The sequence below is a fragment of the Megascapheus bottae genome, chromosome 6 (assembly GCF_031878675.1).
Source record: "Megascapheus bottae isolate mThoBot1 chromosome 6, mThoBot2.hap1, whole genome shotgun sequence".
Classification (NCBI taxonomy): Eukaryota; Metazoa; Chordata; class Mammalia; order Rodentia; family Geomyidae; genus Megascapheus; species Megascapheus bottae.
The window spans coordinates 33,306,206-33,325,875 of record NC_143514.1 but is presented as its reverse complement, the minus strand read 5'-3'; the positions used below and the strand labels follow the sequence as shown (position 1 = coordinate 33,325,875).

At 37.8% G+C, this 19,670-nt stretch overlaps 1 protein-coding gene and 1 long non-coding RNA gene across 2 annotated transcripts in view; both read right to left on the bottom strand.

The window, feature by feature from the left end:
• Slc44a5 (solute carrier family 44 member 5) overlaps positions 1-19,670 on the bottom strand; it is a 283,278-nt gene that overhangs the window by 220,802 nt on the left and 42,806 nt on the right. The window lies entirely within an intron of this gene.
• LOC150061634 (uncharacterized) overlaps positions 1-19,670 on the bottom strand; it is a 137,240-nt gene that overhangs the window by 79,598 nt on the left and 37,972 nt on the right. Inside the window, exon 2 of the long non-coding RNA XR_016535844.1 lies at positions 14,563-14,644. This is a non-coding gene — a long non-coding RNA (uncharacterized LOC150061634). The remainder of the gene's footprint in view (positions 1-14,562; positions 14,645-19,670) is intronic.

Sequence of the window (19,670 nt, the reverse complement as noted above, 5' to 3'; positions counted from 1 at the left end):
GTAGACAAGCCCTTAAAATGTTTATTTACCCACTGTACTTTGATCATTTCACTTCTAGGAATTTGATGTCATGAATATACTCAAAGTTCTATATAAACACAAATAGATCAGAACAGAAAATCATCTCCTGAAAAAGTGAACCTTCATCCTCTACTCTGTTTCAGGCCAATGATAGACATTCTACTTCCATCTGACTCTCAGTTCCTATAGTATATATCTGTTCCTATCCTCTCTATCCTATTGTGTGTTTTGGAGTCCTTCTCTCCACCAGAAGAATTGGAATAAAGCACAGATAGAATATAAATTAATCAGCAACTTTGCCAGAGTAGTTTTGCCAGTACTGCTCTGTTATCCCAAGGGTTCTTCTACTTTGTCCTGAATATCTTAGTTATGCCAGGGCCCTGTAACAATGTTTTTTTTTTCAGAAGAAAAATGCATGCTGAGGCCAGAACAACTCAAAGCCATGGAACCATTCCCATCCTTCTCTTGCCATATCATAGCAACCTTGGGCTAAGTGAGCTCAATGGTCTGGTGCAAAATGGAGGCTGATGCCCTTTTCACATTAGATCCTGACATTATCAAGGTAATTTCACTGTATTAAGTCACTGAAATGTCAAGCTTTGTGTATTGTAGAAGCTAATCTTTATCCTAACACAATTGACATGTAAACATCAGGAGCACATATTTAAAGCATCTTATTGCTCCTATTTTTTTGTCATTCTACTTCTATTAGTACTAATACTTTCTAAAGACAGTGCTGTATAAATATTTTATGTTCTCAACAATGTAATGAAGGAAATACTATCATCATTACCATTTTGCACATAAGCACAAATGGAGGCACAAAGATATTAAATAACTTGCACAGAGGACTCAGACCCAATGCATGTCTTATTCTAGATCCCAAACTGAACAATTAATCAATGCAAACTCCCTGTGTTAATTATTCCCTAGGAAAACACAAAGCATTGAGGAATGTCACACAAAATCCCTTAGATTTAGCCTCTGTGCTTCTTTCTAAGCTTCTTTTTTCTTCATAGCTGGCCAAGATTCACTAGCAATTTTTTCTCTTCTTCTTCCTCCTCCCTCTTCTCTATCCCCTTCTCTACCTCTTCCTCCTCCTTTATGCCAATACCAAAAGTCACATACAGAGGATTTGCATTTTCTTGGCATTTTTACTCTACTGGTGCTCTACAACTCTAGCCTGATTTTTTTATTAGTTAATTCAAGATGGAGACTTGCCAACTTTTTGCCCCACCTGGCTTTGAACCTTAGTCCTCTAGATCTCCGTCTCCCAAATAGCTACAGTCACAGGCATGAGCCATTCACACCCAGCTGCCAATCTTCTTATAGTGATTACTGTCTTCACAAACAAAATATTCTGGGGCTGGCCCTCAGTTGATGAGTGGATCAACAAGATGTGGCATTTATACACAATGGAATTCTATGCTGCTGTCAGAAAGAATGACATCACCCCAATTGTAAAGAAATGAAACTTAGAAAAAATCATATTAAGTGAAGTAAGCCAGACTCAAAGGAACATAGGCTCATTGGTTTCCCTCATTTGTCATAATCAGTAGAAACCTAGCAGAGATTTACAATAGAGCAAAACCTAGATACATAAGGCCATATAGTATGACCCTAAATGAAAGGACCTCCAGAATATAGAAACAAAAACCATATAATGAGTGACTGTTGTCCTTAATGTACTATGTTATCTCTCATCTCTTTTGCTGTCCCTTGGTTATCTCATATTGTTACAGTATATTACCTTGTTATCTGATATATATATATATATATATTTGGTTATTTGAAATAAGATAAGGAAAGGAGGAAAACAAGATGAGGGGCGGAGGTAGGGGGGAGAAATGGGGACCAAGACATGAGAAAGTGTATCAATGTTTGTGAAGTAATGCACCTTCTATCTGGTGAATATAATGTAGCCCTTCTATTAATTACAATAAAAATATATGGAAAAATTTTCTGGGGCTGGGAGGATGGCCTAGTGGTAGCATTCTCACCTAGCATGCACGAATCCCTGGGTTTGATTCCCCGGAACCACGTGCACAGAAAAAGCCAGAAGTGGCACTGTGGCTCAAGTGACAGAGTGCTAGCCTTGAGCAAAAAGTGTCCAAGGACAGTGCCCAAGCCTTGAGTTCAAGTCCAGGACTTGCAAAAAAAATACACAAAATAATCAAAATATTCCTAAAGACTCTTTTGTTAGCAACTAGTTTCTTTTTTCTTTTCTGCCTATTGAAATATGCATAGGGAAAACCTCTTACTGTTGGTTTTGCTTTTGCTCTAATTAGTTAAATATTAAAAAAGAGAAATAAACATGAGGAAACAGAAAAGCAAATATAAAAAATATTGTAACAGGGGGGAGGGTAATGGGTACCAAGACATGTGAAAGGGTATCAATGTATGTGAATTAATGCACCTTCTATCTGGCAAATATCATGTAACCCTTTTACTAATTACAATAAAAAAAGAAGACATTAAAAAAATATCATAACAATCCTAATGTACCAGTCCCTTTATTAAACACATATTAGGTAAAAATACATGGAATTTCTGGAATTACATTGTTCTTGACTTACAAAATTAAGGCAATTAAGCCAGGCCCTGGTGGCTAAAGCCTGTAATCTTAACTACTCCAAAGGCTGAGATTTAAAGATTACAGTTTGAAGCCAGCTTGGCAGGAAAGTTGGTAAGAATATTATCTCCAGTAAACTCCAAAAAAAGATTGCCATGACACTGTGGTTCCAGTGATAAAACACTAGCTTTGAACAGAAAGAACTTCGAGGATAGTATCCACAACTTAAGTTCAAGTTTCAAGACCAAACAGAAATAAAAGAAAACAGCCATATGCCTGTAAGAAATACATAAACTAGTTTATACTGAGAAATAATGAGCTTACTTGGGCCTATCAATTAACTAGGAACAAGAAAAAAGTTAAGCAACCAGCTTTCATCCTGTTATTTGATCTGAACCATTTTCTTTCATGGTAATATTTTTTGCTGCCAGTCCTGCATCTTGACTTCGAGGCCTGAGCACTGTCCTTGAGCTTTCTCAAGGCTAGAGCTCAGCCACTTGAGCCACAGCACCACTTCTGGCTTTTCTGTATATGTGGTAACCAAGGAATTGAATCCAGGCTTCATATATGCTAGGCAAGCACTCTACCACTAGGCCACACTCCCAGCCATCTTGTGGTGATTTTGCAATCATTTTGAGCTTTAGGAAGAACAAGTTTATAAGGTACTAATAATTAACTTGTGACATTAGGCAAACTGCCCTTCAAACAAACAATGACTGCGTATCATCTTGTGAGAAAATAAAAAAAGAAAAAGAAGAAAATAGCTGAAATTTCAAAATCTGCAAGATGAAATGCCAAGAAACAGTGACCAGGAAAAGTGATAGATTGACTTGTTCCCTTGTTCCCACAAGTGATGAAACAATACCTAGTAGTCCAGAATACCTTAGTGGCCAACCAGAGCAGCTCAGTGACCAGAAATGCTTAATCATTTGCATACTTCTCTCCCTTTCCCCAAGCTCAAGAGGGAGAATGGTAGAGAAAGAAGAGTGAAAAGTGTTTAACAGATTGGAAATCTTTTGCCAAGACAATTACATGACCCTAGATATTTTCTCTTGCTTTACCTAATGTGTCACCTTGCAGCACACAGCAAGAAAGCATTAAAATGACCCACAGTGGGGTGGTGACTCCAGAACAACACAATCCTGGTTAAAAAGGATTTCTCAGTCTAAGAGGGATTGGTTGGCCTTGAATAGGGCTAATCCCAGAAGCAAACACATCTGACCTCAAATTAGAATCCATTCTTTCTTCATTCTTTTATCATCTATTGACTGGTAACTTCTGTGAGAAACAATGTTACTTCCTTCATTTGAATTGATTTGTCTGTTTTAGCAAGGCTCTTTTATGAAAGCATTGAAGCAAAGGTGATCCTTTATATCCATTAGACACCTTTCTAGATTGTTCACTGACCTTTTGTGTCTGATGTAATATTGCAGCTTTCTTCATTAGTGTTACATGACATGTTTTTGTCCTTTTCCATCTTTGCTCTTTCTGTCATTTTAAACTGACCTTCACTCTAGTTTCTCAGCCCCTGCATATGAACTTGATGTGCATTATGTGCCCTCTATGATCTTAATTATGCATTAGACTTTGGAGCTCATCTAAGTTGATCTTTTCTAATCCTACTACTCTGGTACTGTAGGCCTCCTCCATCTGAGATCACTATTGTCTTTAGACTTCCTTTTTCCCTACAATTCTGAGAGCTACTCAGTTTTCGACACTAAAACTTTCCAAATGCACAGGCTATCCACCCTTGTGGTGGTCAAGATTGGTTCCTTAGAATTAGCATGCTTCTCTTTCAATATGAACTCTCTGAACCAGTTTGACAAAGAAATCACAATCTACTGAGGAGGCTGAGAGCCGATGAAAGTCATTGAGACTCATCTCCATTTAATTACCCAAAAGCACCCAGCAGTAGAGCTATGTTTTAAGTAGTAGATCACTAGCCTTAAGAAAAAAAGTTTAGAAGTATTGCCCAGGCCCTGAGTTCAAGCCCCAGTACCACTCAAGTATTAGAATGATTGTCTCACAGCTACAATGCCCTCAATTTAAAACAAGTATCATTATCCCCCAAAAAGCATCATTTTTCTCAAATCTATGCTATCATCTAATATAAATTTATATAACAACTTCTCCATTGATCTCCTTGTCTTTAGTTTATCTCCCTCCAATTTTTCTCTACCATGCTATGTCTTTGACAAAAATACATCTTTAAGTCATATCTCAGCTGGAAAACCAGAGTCTGTATTTATAATAAAGCTACTGATTTCTACTATACCTAAGCAGCAGGACTCTACAGATAAAGTACAATAGAAAGGTCTCTGTGTCTAACTGCTCTCAAAATATTGTTTTCATTATTGTCACTAATGACTAGAACTCTTAATAGTTCCATTTTCTCTGCTACATTAATCATTCAACAATAGATATATATGGAACCTTTTTGATGTGGTAAATAGACAAAGAGCTACTACCTTAATGTATTCAAGAACCAAGTAAACCAATATGAAAAGCTGTACAGAATACCATGTGTCAAAACAAGATGAGAATAGCTCATTTGTTGAGACTTCCATTTTCTTACCTGCAAAATTAGAGCTTGAAATAGAGCAGCAGGGTACTTAACTCTTCTTTTCATCATGGATGTAGTCAGCCAATACAAGCCAAACACAGGCTTTCATTGTCTTCTACACTAGGACCAGTCATCAAGTCATTCCAATAGGTTGCTAGACTTGACCAAATACAGTCCCAGATACATTCCCAAAATGTTGCCAAACAAACATAAAAAAAAAAATCACTGGAAAACTTGTTAGAACACAAACTCTTAAGGTTTACCTCCACCTATATGATCCAAAAAAAGTCAATGGCAGAGTTCAGAAATATGGGTTCAAATAACACTCCACGTGATTCTGATACATTCTCAAGTGTGAAAGCCAGGGAGTTAATCAGTAAATTTCCTTTCAGCTCTCAAAAACTATCAATTTTGACCTTTCCCTCTCATTTTTTAACATTATTACTAAGTATTATTAAATAGTTGTGCGAAGAGACTACAATTTCATAAGTCAGTTAATGAGCACAATGTACCTTAATCAATGTTACCCCTTCCATCATTTTTCCCCTCCTATTCTTTACCTTGGTAGTTGTTTTCACAAAATGAGCATTGAATATTACCTGCAAATTTTCACCCTTGTCCCTCCATTCCTGTGCCATCTCTGAGCCCTCCCCCCAAAACATGTTTCCACTTCCTGGTATTCCTTTTGATAAACAGCACATCAGTAATTCAGAGGAATTACACCTTCAGATTTCTCCCTAATGTTTAGTCAATTCCTTTGTATGTATATGCATAGAGCCCCATATATGTTATCATGCATATTTCAACTTTGGGTATAAATTCCACATATGAGAGATAACATGTGCTGTGACTCCTAGCCTTGTTTACTTCATATAGCATAATTTTCTCTAGGTACATACACTTTCCTCCAAGTGACATAATTTCATTCTTTCCATTGAATAAGTAAAATCCCATTGTATATATGCACCACATTTTCTTGATCCATTCATCCAGTACAGGACGTGTTTCCATAATTTGGCTATTTCTTTCACTTTTTTAAAGGACTTTCGTTATCCAGACTCCTATAGACTAGAAACATATGTTCTAGAATTAAACCTCCCAGATTTGCCTACCAACTTTCACACCTAATTGGTGTGTCTTCTTGACAAGTTACACCTTGTTTTTTTGTACTTTAATTCTTTGAGTATAGAAGTATATCAGATAATAACAGTGCTCTGATATAAGTAGCTTGTTATAAGCTATGTGTGGTGAGAGCCATTACCCTTTCACTAAGGCCTTTCTTGGCCACCCTGCCTGAAATTACAGCTTCCTCCATTTTGCCCTAAAATGTGCTATATATATATCTATGCTTTACTCAAATTCTGTCCCATAACTAAAAAGCCCTCTGCCTAAAATCACCATTGCTCAAGGTCTACCTCTTTAATGTTTCCTATCCTGACTGTCTGGTAACTAACTCTCTCCCTCTCTGGATGCCTTCACTGTCTGTACCACACAACTTAGTACTTGGCTACTTTTATTTACTCTAATAGAATAAGTATTTATTTATTTTGCCAGTCCTGGGGCTTGAACTTAGGGCCTGACCACTATCCTTGGGCTTTCTCAAGGTTATAGCTCTACCACTTGAGCCACAGCACCACTTCTGCCTTTTTTTTTTCCATGTATGTGGTACCAAGGAATTGAACCCCATCTTCAGGCATGCTAGGCAAGCACCCTACCACTAGGCCAAATTCCTGGCCCAGAACAAGTAACTTCTAAGGAGCTTAACAAAGGAACCTTATATCATTCCTTCATTAAAAATTATGTAATAGCAGCCAGGAGTTTGGCCTAGTGGTAGTAGCCTTGAAGAAAGACCAAGGACAGTGCTCAGACCCTGGGTTCAGACCCCAGGACTGGAAAAATAAATCATGAGAAAATCCCCCTTCCAAAGGAAACAATGGAAAAAAACAAGTCACTAATTATCCGTCTTGTTTAATAACAAACATTGCACTTTACATCTTGCAAAGTACTTTTATCTGCATCTGCCTAGTTTTCACTTGATGAACTCAACAACTATGTCTCCTTACTCTCAAGTTTCTAAAATGCCTTTTAGTGAACTGTGGTGAGAACAATTACTGAGGTGAAAAATGAAGAATAAATCATGAAGATCATAAAAAATAGATAATCACCCATGAAATTATCAAGTTCATGGGTGGCAAACAAATGGCTCTCTTGCCTTGTGTCCTGCCAAGTCAATTTTCAAAATGCTTCCTCTTTATACCTGTGCAACACTCCCAGCAGACATTATCAATTGATCAGAGAAGGAAGAGCAGATAAGGGGACATCTGTTTTCCATGCTAACCTACTGTAACCATCTTGCTTCTATAGACAAAGGAAATCAATGCTAAAAAAAAAAAATGTAAACTGATTTTCCTCAGACACATACACCAAGACCAGAACCAGTCTCCTGTCTCTTTTTCCAGTGCTCCCTGGCTCGTGTAGTCTAATCCATTTCTAAAATTAGGTATTCAAATTTCCATTCCAAGTCAATCAAAACATGAGAAGCATTCCTCTGACAGAGTTTTCATATTAATGCTCATGAATATAATGGTGAAATGAAAAATGACACTGTAAAGTCAAGTGATAGGCAGGTGGTAAGCCTGTTATTTTTCAGTTCAGTTTATTTACCCAAACCTAGAATGCATCCTGGCTGGAAATAGACAAAACAGATTAATTCCCCTCATCTAGGAAAAGAAAAGGAATGTAGTCTTCATTAAAAGGGACTGGGATCACATCCAGTCTTGAAATAAATTATGTTACTGAATCAAGTTTCTAGAGGTGACCTTTTCTTCGATAATTACAAAGTGTAATTTTAAACATAGCTTCATTCCTAAATTTAAATTTCATGAAAACTCTGATTTAAAAAAAACATGAGAAAGAACTGAGAAAACCAAATGTCTGTCTTCCTATATTGACCATTTTTTCCACCATGAAAATTATGCCTTCATCTTAGAATTACAGTTCTTTTGGAGCCACTTTCTACACCATAGTTGCCAAATATTACAATAAGCTTCATAATGTAGTTAGAATGAAATTTGTCAAATTTTACCTAGCCAACAGGTAATTCAGTCTTGATTAACCCTCCTTTTTAGGTATACTATAATTGAAGCTGCTTTTATGAGGGTGGAAGAAAACCCTCTTATTTAACACAGCTAGAAATTGCCTCTGGTACTGTCTGCATTAACCAGGGAAACCAGAGTAAAACTGACAGTTCTGTTACTTCCCAGAGTTAAATAACTGTTAGCAACTACATTACTTCTTCGTTACAAGGTATCAGCCATGAGTCTTGTAGTGAGACCTTCTATCCTGAGAAAGTGAATCTGACTCATCCTTACAGGAAGGAGGAAGAACATCAACTTCACAGACACCTCTTTTCAGCAAGTATCTGCCACCAGGCTAGGAAGGAATGGCAAATTGAAAGAAAGAAAAAAAAAAAGACTGCTGAAGTTCAGGGTCTACACTGGTCCTGCCCCACTAGAAAGATCTGGGTAGATGGAGGAGCAATCAAGAGTCCTAGGAAACACTGGCCCAAAACTATACTCACTGAGAGCTCTAAAATGCTGGAATGATTCTTACTTTATTTGCTTTCACCAGCCCAGAGACCACTGGGGCATCAAGAATTGAAATCAAAACAAGAATGAAGCCAGGGATTGTGTCTAAAACCCACCCTGCTTAGCCTGGATAGGAGCCCTTTAGCTACACAGGGTAGTCAGGACTTCTACAAAGTGGCAAGTATTTTCTACAGAATATGTTATAAAACATATTCTAAAAGTTCAAAGCTCATATTCCCTCTAATGCGAGGAAACATGAATCATAGAACCCCTTGAATCATAGAATCACTTTTTAGAGAGTATACTTACTTCTCTGGGAAAAGAGGGAAATATCCAAGCAGAGATATTTTTAGTCAGCATCTGAGACACCCATTACAGTCTTTAAAAGTCCTTTAAAACCACTTCTGTAGTTAAAACAAAACTTCCTTTTTTAAAAAATGCTGAGTAATTCAACAAAGTAGGCACAGAATAAGAAAGAGTTGAAAAACTTTATTTAGAATCAGTTTTAGTCACCTTTCAGCTCTGTGTTATGAGCAATCAGTTCATTTTTATAAAATAAACAAAATGAAACTTATTTATGGTATTCTATGTATTACAGAAAAAACAAATAGGAAAAGTATCCCATAAAAATGCTCAGCCTATAATAAAAACTACATAAATATTACATTGCTTCACTCATTATGGTTGTGAGAAAAAAAAGATCTACTCCTCTTCTGTTTCATGGCTTTTTATTGCCAAATATGCATTGTTTGTATTAGATAGCATGCATCTTCCAAAATAATTCTCCTCATCTAAGTTACAGAGCCTGATTATGGCCTTGAATATTGCAATGGAAGCATTCTATATAATGCCAAAGCATTATATAGAGAAAACCTGTCCAATTTCCCTATGAAAGTAGATAGGACAGTATTGTGATCAAGAACAACGGCAAGCTTGTCCATCTGCTTATCATCAAACTAAGTGGCACCCACCAGTAATCAACAGGAGGCAGCCATGTGGACATCATACTGGAATAGAATTTCTGCCATGCAAAGACAAAGCAAAGAGGAGAGAAGATAATTACTTCAGAATCAAACTATAGTTTAGCATGATATCTGCAAATAACCATTGCTTGTTAGTATGGACAAACTTTTTATTCTATTCATTAAATATTCTAGGGATGCATTTAAGAATTAAGACACTATTCTAGCCCCTGTGAATATGTTTCATAAACTGGAAGCCCGTGACTTTCTTATAATCTTAGCTACTCAGAAGACTGAGACCTGAAGAATTGTGGTTCAAAGCCAGACTCAGCAGAAAACTGTTTGAGACGCCATCATCAATGAAGAAGAAAATGCTGGATTTTGAGGCTTGGCTCAAGTGCTAGAGAGTCAGTCAATCATAAGCAATCAAATAGAGCAAGCAAGAGTGAGAGCCCAAGGACCTAAGTTCAAACCCATAGTATTCCGGATGGAGAAGGAAAAGGAATTCCGTTTCATGGAAACAGGGAAATTAAGAAATTATAATTATTCAGCTACTATACATACAATATGGTATAGGAACATAAAGAAAGAAATGATTCATTGAGCAAACATGTGGCAATTTTTACAAACTGATGAGTCTTCTTCACTATAATAGTCTAACAAGAGGTCAGGTGCAGAAGTACAATAGACAGTCAAACAATAAACTGATACGTTGTGATCATCTATGCTTGCCTTAAAAGGCATTCTTTATTTTTGTTCATTTTGGGTTCTGATACTGGGCCTTGAACTCAGGGCTTCACACTCTTAACATTTTCCCTCAGCATTGGCACTCTGTCTTTTAAGTCGCACCCCAACTTTCTTTACCTTCATCATTGCAGTCTGTGTGTGTGTGTGTGTGTGTGTGTGTGTGTGTGTTTAATTTTCATGGTTTTAGCCTTAGTAAGTCCATGTCAACATGTTCACATCTATAATATGCAAGCCCAGGATGTTTGGCAGTATGACAACTGGACAACGGCGACAATGTAGATATGGGGGGGGAGACAGATATATAGGGGCACAATACTACTATGCAGAGATAAATGCAGACAAAGGGAGTATTTTAGGAAATACTGTTTAGGATGCAATTCTTAATTTTCATCATGAAACATCTTCTAGGCAATTTTCTAACAGAAATGTGAGAGGCAGGAATAATACTTTATTGGCATTTAGGGAAGTTAAGCTGTTAAGACAAATAAATCCTCTGTGTGATTTTAAGACTTGCCATAAAGACTTTCATTCAATCAGAGAAATTAATAAAGAATGAATTGAGGTATTGCCATTTAAGCTAAAGTAGAAAATCTGGGGAAACTGTCAGCTTGAAGATGTTATCTAGGACTTTGTTGCTCACATACAACCGTGGAAAAATAACCTTCTCATAAATTTTAGATGAAATTTGTTATTTCTCTCTGAAGCAGTTTTTAGGTGCTAATAATTTCCCCCAAGTCTCACCTTGAATATCTCAAGCTTTAGAATTTCCCTTTGCTATCCCAGAAACCCTGTACTGCCTGAAGTTATATTCATAACTTCATTTCCCTCCCTGATCTACCTCAATCATTGGGGTAACAACACATTTTGAAATGTAGCATGAGGCATTAGCTTGTGCAAATACAGGCACCAAACTCACCCAGATTCTGAGTCTATGGAAAAACACAGCCAGAATAAAAGCCACCACTTGGGGCTGTGAGTTTGGCCTAGTGGTAGAGCGCTTGCCTAGCATGCACGAAGACCTAGGTTTGATTCCTCAGCATCACATACATAGAAAAAAGCTGGAAGTGGTGCTGTGGCTCAAGAGTAGAGCTCTACGGGGCCGGGAGTTTGGCCTAGTGGTTAAAGTGCTTGCCTAGCATGCATGAAGACCTGGGTTTGATTCCTCGGTACCACATATAGAAAAAAAGCCAGAAGTGGTGCTGAGGCTCAAGTGGTAGAGCTCTAGCCTTGAGAAAGTCCAAGGACAGTGCTCAGGCCCTGAGCTCAAGCCCAGGACTGGCAAAAAAAAAAAAAAAAAGAGTAGAGCTCTACCCTTGAAAAAAAAGTCCAGGGACAGTGCTCAGGCCCTGAGTTCAAGCCCCACACTGGCCAAAAAGAAAAAAAAAGCCACTTGTGCTGACTCTGCCTGATGACATGCCAGTACCTACCAACATTAACATGCTCTACCCCTTGACAAATTCATAAGAATATACCATGCTGTCACTATTATCCATCAACCTGAGAACAAAACAAGGTCCTAAACTCTGTCTCTAATCTCTAATTCAGTCACATAACTAACCTTTCTCACACACCACCATTTCACTGGCAGCTAATCTCTACAAAGTGAAAACCGCAGGACCCGTGGATCTGCTCAGTGCTTCTCTTCTGCCCATCTGCCAATTCTGTATAAATCCCTGCTCACTGCTCCTGCCTCGGCTTCTCGAGTCATTTCATTCTTCTGAATGTTTGCCACCAATCATAACAGTGATGATGGTACTGCCATCTTCTCTGTCCTACTTTTCCAAGCATGTACTATGAACCAATTGTCCTGTTATCTTATAGCCAGAGAAGTTTCTGCCAAGATCTTTTATTTGCTATATGTTTTGCTACTGTTTCCCAATCAACATACATTTTCATTCACTGTACATATAAAAAGTGACCTAAAATGGAAGAAAAAAATAAAGCATATGTTTCAACTGTAGGAAACTTGCCTATCATGTGCAAGGCCCTGGGTTCAATTCCCAGTGCTAGGAAAATTAAATTACAATAATAATAAGCAAGTGCCTTCATGGGAGTAGTTTGTACAATGACTCAAGCCCAAGGAGTCTGACTCATAAATGCTAAAGAGAAAGTCATTCATTAACTTAAGGTCAAAAACATCTGCAAGCTACTTGACATTAAATAGAAGCTAACAGAAGGAGTAATTATTGAGAGTTAAGAAGAAGCGGGAAGTAGATGCCTCTATGAAAGAAACAGTTTATTTTCAATGGTGAAAGTTGCCCATGCCTCTTCTACATTATCTACTATTCAAGAGTGATAAATATCAAATGAGCAACATGAAAGTGTCAGTTAGCACCCCATTTACGAGTGTGTTATTGTTCTAAAACTCTAAAAGCACATGGGTTTTAGAGCTTTAAGGAAGTGTTTGCCCTGACAGCATTATTGGATGTGGTAATAATGCTTTGCTTGCAAGTCACATAAGCCAATCTAAGCTATAAAATGGCCTTCGCAATTAACCTAATTCTCTTTTACACACACACACACACACACACACACACACACACACACACACACACATCCATTGCAGTAATCTATTGTTTTGTGATTTCAAATTTCACATAGTCTTATGTAACACAGTTCTGAGTTTCTATAAATGATCACCAAACCCACCATATAGATACTAGTCAGGCATTGTGCTTATTTAAATAGGACCCTACCTACTCTGTGAGATAGTTATTGTTAGTCTCTTTCACAGGTGCACAAATAGTAATCTGGGCAAAAAAGGAATGTGCTAATTATACTACATAGATACATAAAAGAAAATGTTCTTTAAGACAGTCATATCTTCTATTTTCATCTTTGAGAAACAAAGCAGTCTACACTTGGGGAGCAGAGGCCCTGGATAAAGAACCCTGTGACTTGTGTATAGGACTAAGGGGAAGCTGTGAGAGTCTGCCACGCGGCACAATCTGCATCCTTCACAAGTAGGCAGACATTTGGGCGTTTTCCTAGGCTCTCATTTGAGAGCCTTCTTCGACCTTTAGATAACATTTTTAATAACAATTTTGATTTTTAATATAGTCAGCCAGAGATCAAAGCTGTTCTTAGCTTCAAACTATGCAGTCTGCATTTTTCACTGTAATTTGAATTTAAAGCCATATTTTTCTGTTCTACCAATTCTATTGCTTCAGGAAGCAAAGAAAATTGTATTCACTTCCAATAAGTAATTGCCAAGTATCTAGCTTTTCTAAAGACGAAGACTAACTCTGAGAAGAATGAAAGGCTGGACAAGATTTGTTCTTCACCTGCAAGGGGCTTAAAATCTAGTCATGAGTCTAAGTGGCAGTGATTGTATATAGAGAGTCCCTTTTTGAATACGTGTTTGTTAAATACGTCATTTGAAATACGATGTAAAAATCAATGTTAATAAATTCTTTAGTTAAAAAAATTTAATCATGAGGACACAGTCTGAATTGCAACAAAGTTTGAAGGAAAACCGCATGTTCCTCTCCAAGGAACAACATAAGACACCATAGTGTCATTTGTGTCATTATGAGAAAGGGACCTAAAACAACATGTCTCTAGAACAAGATGTTCAAACTAGAAGATTCTGGTTCTAGCAGTAATGTTTAAGCCACAGGAGCTAGCAGGGAAGAATAGAGCAGTTCCAGAATGCAGCTAGTGCCCCTGGCACAACACCTGCCTGATACATCCAGAAGTCTCTGCTGTGGAAGTCTCCAGGAATGAAGGAGAAGCTGCTTTTGCAATTTGGGGGAGCTAGGGTGGGGTCAGATAGAGAGCCATAATGTCTAGTGCACTGCAGCTTCTCCCATGTGGTCCCAATAACACCACAGGGTATAATTATGCTGCTTCCCCTTTTTCAGTATCCACCAAGGATGAATATTTGACCCGAAAATCTGGATCAAGAAAGCCTTAATCTGGGTGTGATATACACAGCTATAATCCCAGCACTCAGTAGGCCAAGAAAGGAAAATCTTAAATTTGAGGCCATCCCAGGTTACAGGGCAAATTACAGGACAGTTTGAGTTGTATAAAGAAACCCTGTCTCAGGGGGGGGGAGGGGGCGGGGAAACAGAGACTTAAAGGGATTTAATTGGAGTGGGTGGTTACCTTCGTCATTCATTAAGGTAAGACTCTGTCTCTTCAGAAGAAGGCCTGAATCACCACGAACTTGAGTTGCTTAGAAAGGAGTCTGTGATAAAAACAAGTATGAAGATGGTTATGAAATGATTTTAATTCATTTTTTAAAAAACATTGGTTTGGGGAACACACCCATAATCTGCCGCGATTATACTGCCTTAAATCCCAGAGGATTTCTTCTAATAATATTTTTTTTAAATCTGCAGGTATCTGTTCTTTCAGTAGCCATTTCTGCTCTTTACTGCTAAAATAAATATTCCATTGTCACAGCCTCCTGAATCTGCTGGTTTTTGTCCTTTGTCTGCCTTCAGACCCCATATCTCACCTGAGATGCATCCCTAACCAGCTGATATTTCAGCTACTACGGGCACACAGACCCCAGTTCACCTCTTCTTCCATTTCTGTCTTGCTGCCACACTGATTAACCCCTTGCTTATAATAAATGGAATTCTGTTTTTTACTTTAGCCTTTTGTTTTTCTACTCCAGTGTTAAGGGAATGGGTTTTATAATTTCCTGTTATATAAAAAATGTTTTTTTGCCAGGCACTTGTGGCTCGTGCCTATAATCCTAACTACTTAGGAGTCTGAGATCTCAGGATCCCTGTTAAAAGCAAGCCCAGGCAGGGAAGTTTATGAGACCCTTATCTCCAATTTACTACCAAAAAGCCACAAGGGGAGCTGTGGCTCAAGTGGTAGAGTGTTACCCTGAGCAAAAGAAAATCAGGGACAGCATTCAGGCCCTAGGTTTAAGCACCAGGACAATGATAATAATAGTTATTATTAATAATAATAATAATAGATTTTATTATGAGATGGTCATCCATATAACTTATGGGAAAGCCAGTCAATGTTACCACAAAGAAATCAATGCTAAAATTTTTGTGGGTTTTTTTTTTTCTGTAAGTATTTTCTTCTCTATATTTTTAACTATTTTGACATAATTTCAGACTTACAGAAACACTGTAATGCAACACCATTTCTATCCACTTTTCACCAGCTTCTATAAGCTAGCATTGCCCAGAACCAAAGCATTATCTTTTGAGTACACTTAGCACTGCTTTCTATAGTTACTATGACAGCATAATCATTTGTATTATTTAAACTTCTCCATTAGTCACTACATTGTTCAAGTAAAATCAAATTTTTTCAATAAATATTTCATTTAACTATTTACATGTGGTTAGCTATTGAGACAGTTTACAGTTTTTCCAAACCCTTCAGGCTGCAGGTCTGGCTGAAGTGGCAGTATATCTTCATCTTCAGTTATTTTAAGTTTCTAAAAATCTACTGATTTTATAGGCCAAAAAATGATCTATCAACTTAAATTAGTTTCTGCTATTTATTGAAAGTAAACTTCTTAAGTATCTAGCAGTCATTTTTACTTCACTTTCCACAAGTTGTTTATATGAACCTTTAGCCTTGGCACTTGTGCCTGAATGTGCTACTTACAAGTTTATATAAATGCACATATTAGATTATTAAACTTTTAACTCTATATAAACTATATGAATACTTCTGCAATGGTTCTAATAATTACCTTTATAAAAATCTGTCTCAGCCAGGTGTGGTGGCTCACAACTCTAATCCTAGCTACTCAGGCAGCTGAAATCTGAGGATCAAGGTTCAAAGCCAACCCAGGCACAAAAGAACCTGAGATTCTTATCTCCAATTAACCCCCAGAAAAATGGGAAGTAAGGCTTGGCCCAAAGGTAGAGCTGTAGCCTTGAGCTGAAGAGCTCAGGGACAGCGCCCAGACCAAGTTCAAGCCCCATGACCCTCAAAACAAAAACAAAAACAAAGAATCTGTCCCTCAGGGCCTGGAGTTTGGCCTAGTAGTAGAGTTGTGTTTGCCTAGCATGCATGGTGACCTGGGTTCGATTCCTCGGTACCACATACAAAGAAAAAGCCAGAAGGAGTGCTTTGGCTCAAGTGGTAGAGCTCTAGCCTTGCAAAAGTTCAAGGACAGTGCTCAGGCCTGAGTTCAAGCCCCAGGCTGGCAGAAAAAAAAAATCTATCTCTCTATCTCTCACTGTCTCTGTCTCTGGTTCTCTTCTCTTAAACTCCTTCATCTGGAAGAGTTTTCACACTTTATTTTTCATGACATTGAATTTTTTCAGAAGTACCCAGGTAATGATTTTTAAGAATACTCCTTTGAGTCTGACATTTCCACTTGATTAGATTCATATTATGCATTTTCAGCAGGAATGCTGCATAAATAATGTGCTTCTATCAGCATAATATCAGAAATCATTCTATAACTGATTATGTTAACTTTGATAGTGAAATAATGGGATGTAGGTCAGCTTTTTTTCTACTATAAACCCATCATTTTTCTTTTTAATTAATAAGTAATAGTGGAGGAGATACTTTGGTAATAAGTAAATATTCCATTCCTTTTCAAATCTTTAGCATGCATTGACTATTCTTCTGAATCAATTATTTCTGTAAGGATGCAAAATGGTGATTGCCTACTGTCATTGCTCCTTCTCCAAGAACAGTTGATACAGATATTCATGTTCCTGAAAGATCTTATATTTGGTTTAGATTTTTCTTCTTTGAATGTCAATATTCAGCACATCGTTAAATCCATTTTTATATTTAATCACATTTTCATTTTATATTGTAACTACATACATGTTAAGAAACCTAGACCTAGCCAGGTGCAATGGCTCATGCCAGTAATCCTAGCTACTCAGGAGACTGAGATCTGAGGATTTCAGTTCAAAGCCAGCCTGGGCACTAAAGAATATGAAACACTTAACTCCAGTTAATCACTAGAAAATGAGGAGCCGGGGCTGTGGCTCAGGGTTAGAGTGGTAGCCCCATGCTGGAGAGCTCAGGGACAATACCAAGGTCCAGGGGTAGAGCAGTAGCCTTAAGCTGCAGAGATCAGGGACAGTGTCCAGTCCCATATTTCAAGCCACATGACCCACAGAAAGGAAGAAAGAAAGAAAGAGAGAGAGAGAGAGAGAGAGAGAGAGAGAGAGAGAGAGAGAGAGAGAGAGAGAGAGAGAAAGAGAGAAAGAAAGAAAGAGAGAGAGAGAGGGAGGGAGGGAAGAAAGGAGGAAGGGAGGGAGGAAGGAAAGAACCTAGACCTTACATTTTCTTGCTTGCTCAATCTAACCATTTTTTAAAGTTCTCCAAAGGTTTTCTGTGGGGACTGAAATATCTGGTCAAATCTGAACACTTTGGAACCACTGGAAATCCAAACATTTTTTACTTCATAAATAACTGTTTAGGGCTAGAGGAAAGAGAGCCATGTGAGCAAGCAATCCAAGCAAGCACAAGCTTTGAAATTCCAGTACCATAGAAGGAATAAAAGGAGAAGGAAGAGGAGGAGGAAGAAGTGAAGGGGGAGGAAGAGGAGGAGGAGGAGGAGGAGGAGGAGGAGGAGGAGGAGGAAGAGAAAGAGATGCTGATAAAAAATTAAAACTCTAAGCTACATGTCCATAGCTTATGCCTATAATCCTATCTATGCAGAAGCCTGATTTATGTTTGAGGCCAGCCTGAGTGGAAATGTGTGCTAGACTCCAACTGCACAATAATTATCGAAAAGCTATTGCCCCATTTGTTAGGAAATGGAAAGACTTAGAAAAGATCATATTAAATAAGCCAGACTCAAAGGAACATAGGCTCAATGGTTTCCCTCATTTGTCATAATCAGTAGAAACCTTGGGCTCTCCTAGCAGAGATTTGCAATAGAGCAAACCCTTGATACAAAAGGCCATATAGTAGGACACTGAATGAAAGGATCTCTAGGATATAGAAACATAAGCCATACAATGAATGATTGTTGTCCTTAATGTACTATGTTATCTCTCATCTCTTTTGCTGTCCTTTGGTTATCTCATATTGTTACAGTATCTCACTTTGTTACCTGATATATTGGATATATTTGTATTTGGATATTTGAAATGGGGGAAAACAAGGTGAGGGGTGGGCGTGGGGGGGAGGGAAATGGGAACCAAGACATGTGAAAGGGTATCAATGAATGGGAATTAATGCACCATCTATCTGGCAAATATCATGTAACCCTTCTATTAATTACAATAAAAATATATGAAAAAAAGAAAAGCTAGGCTTTAGGCATGGCTCAAGTGGTAAAGCACCACGGAACAAGCAAGTTGTGAATGTGTAAGGCCCAAAGTTTAAACCTTGGTACTGGCAAAACAAACAAATGAAAAAGAAAACCTTGGGCAGAGTTTCTTATTCTTATTTCAAACTCCTAACTACAATCTGAGACCAGTCATGTTTCACTATAATGCTATACAAAACACTGTTTAACTTCTTCCTGAGAATTCTTCCTCCTCTCTACTGATACTCTACTACACAAACAGCATAGCTTTTTGTTGGTAATTTTGGAGATGGAATCTTTGGACTGCCTTCCCCAGGCTAGTTTTTTAACTGTGATCTCAGCTTTCTGAGTAGGTAGGATTACAGGCATCAGCAAAATTGCCCAGCTCCACCTAGAACTCTCTAATAGCACTCTAGTTTTGAGCAGGCTAATGCTCATTTTGCCATGTTTCATCACACAGTAGGGAACAAGAAAAGCAGTCTAAATCTGTAGTGTAGGAACTAGGTTTCTTCCATTCCACTGGAATCAAATTGAAATCCTTAACAAATGATTGATCTAATTATGTGTTTATTTGTTTATTTGTTTGTTTGGATCGTGGGGCTTCAATTCAAGGCCTGGAACCTGTCCCTGAGTTTTGTTTTTGTTTTACCTTGCTCAAAGCTAGTGTTTTACCATTTTGAGCCACAGATCCACTTCCAGTTTTTGGGTTAGTTGGAGATAAGTGTCTCATGGACTTTTCTGCCCATGCTGGCTTTGAGTCATAATCGTCATATTCTCAGCCTCCCAAATAGTTAGGATCACAGATATGAGCCACCAACAACCAGCTGATCTAATAATTTCAATAAAACGCAATGAAGTTTTAATAAAAACTTCAGATGCTATCATTCTAAAATTCAGTTATTTTTAAAGTATGTGGTTATTTTTAAGCAACTACTATCCCAAAAAATAATCTAGGCAATTTTATTACCAAACACTGTTCAAGTATTCTGAAGACCTGATTTCT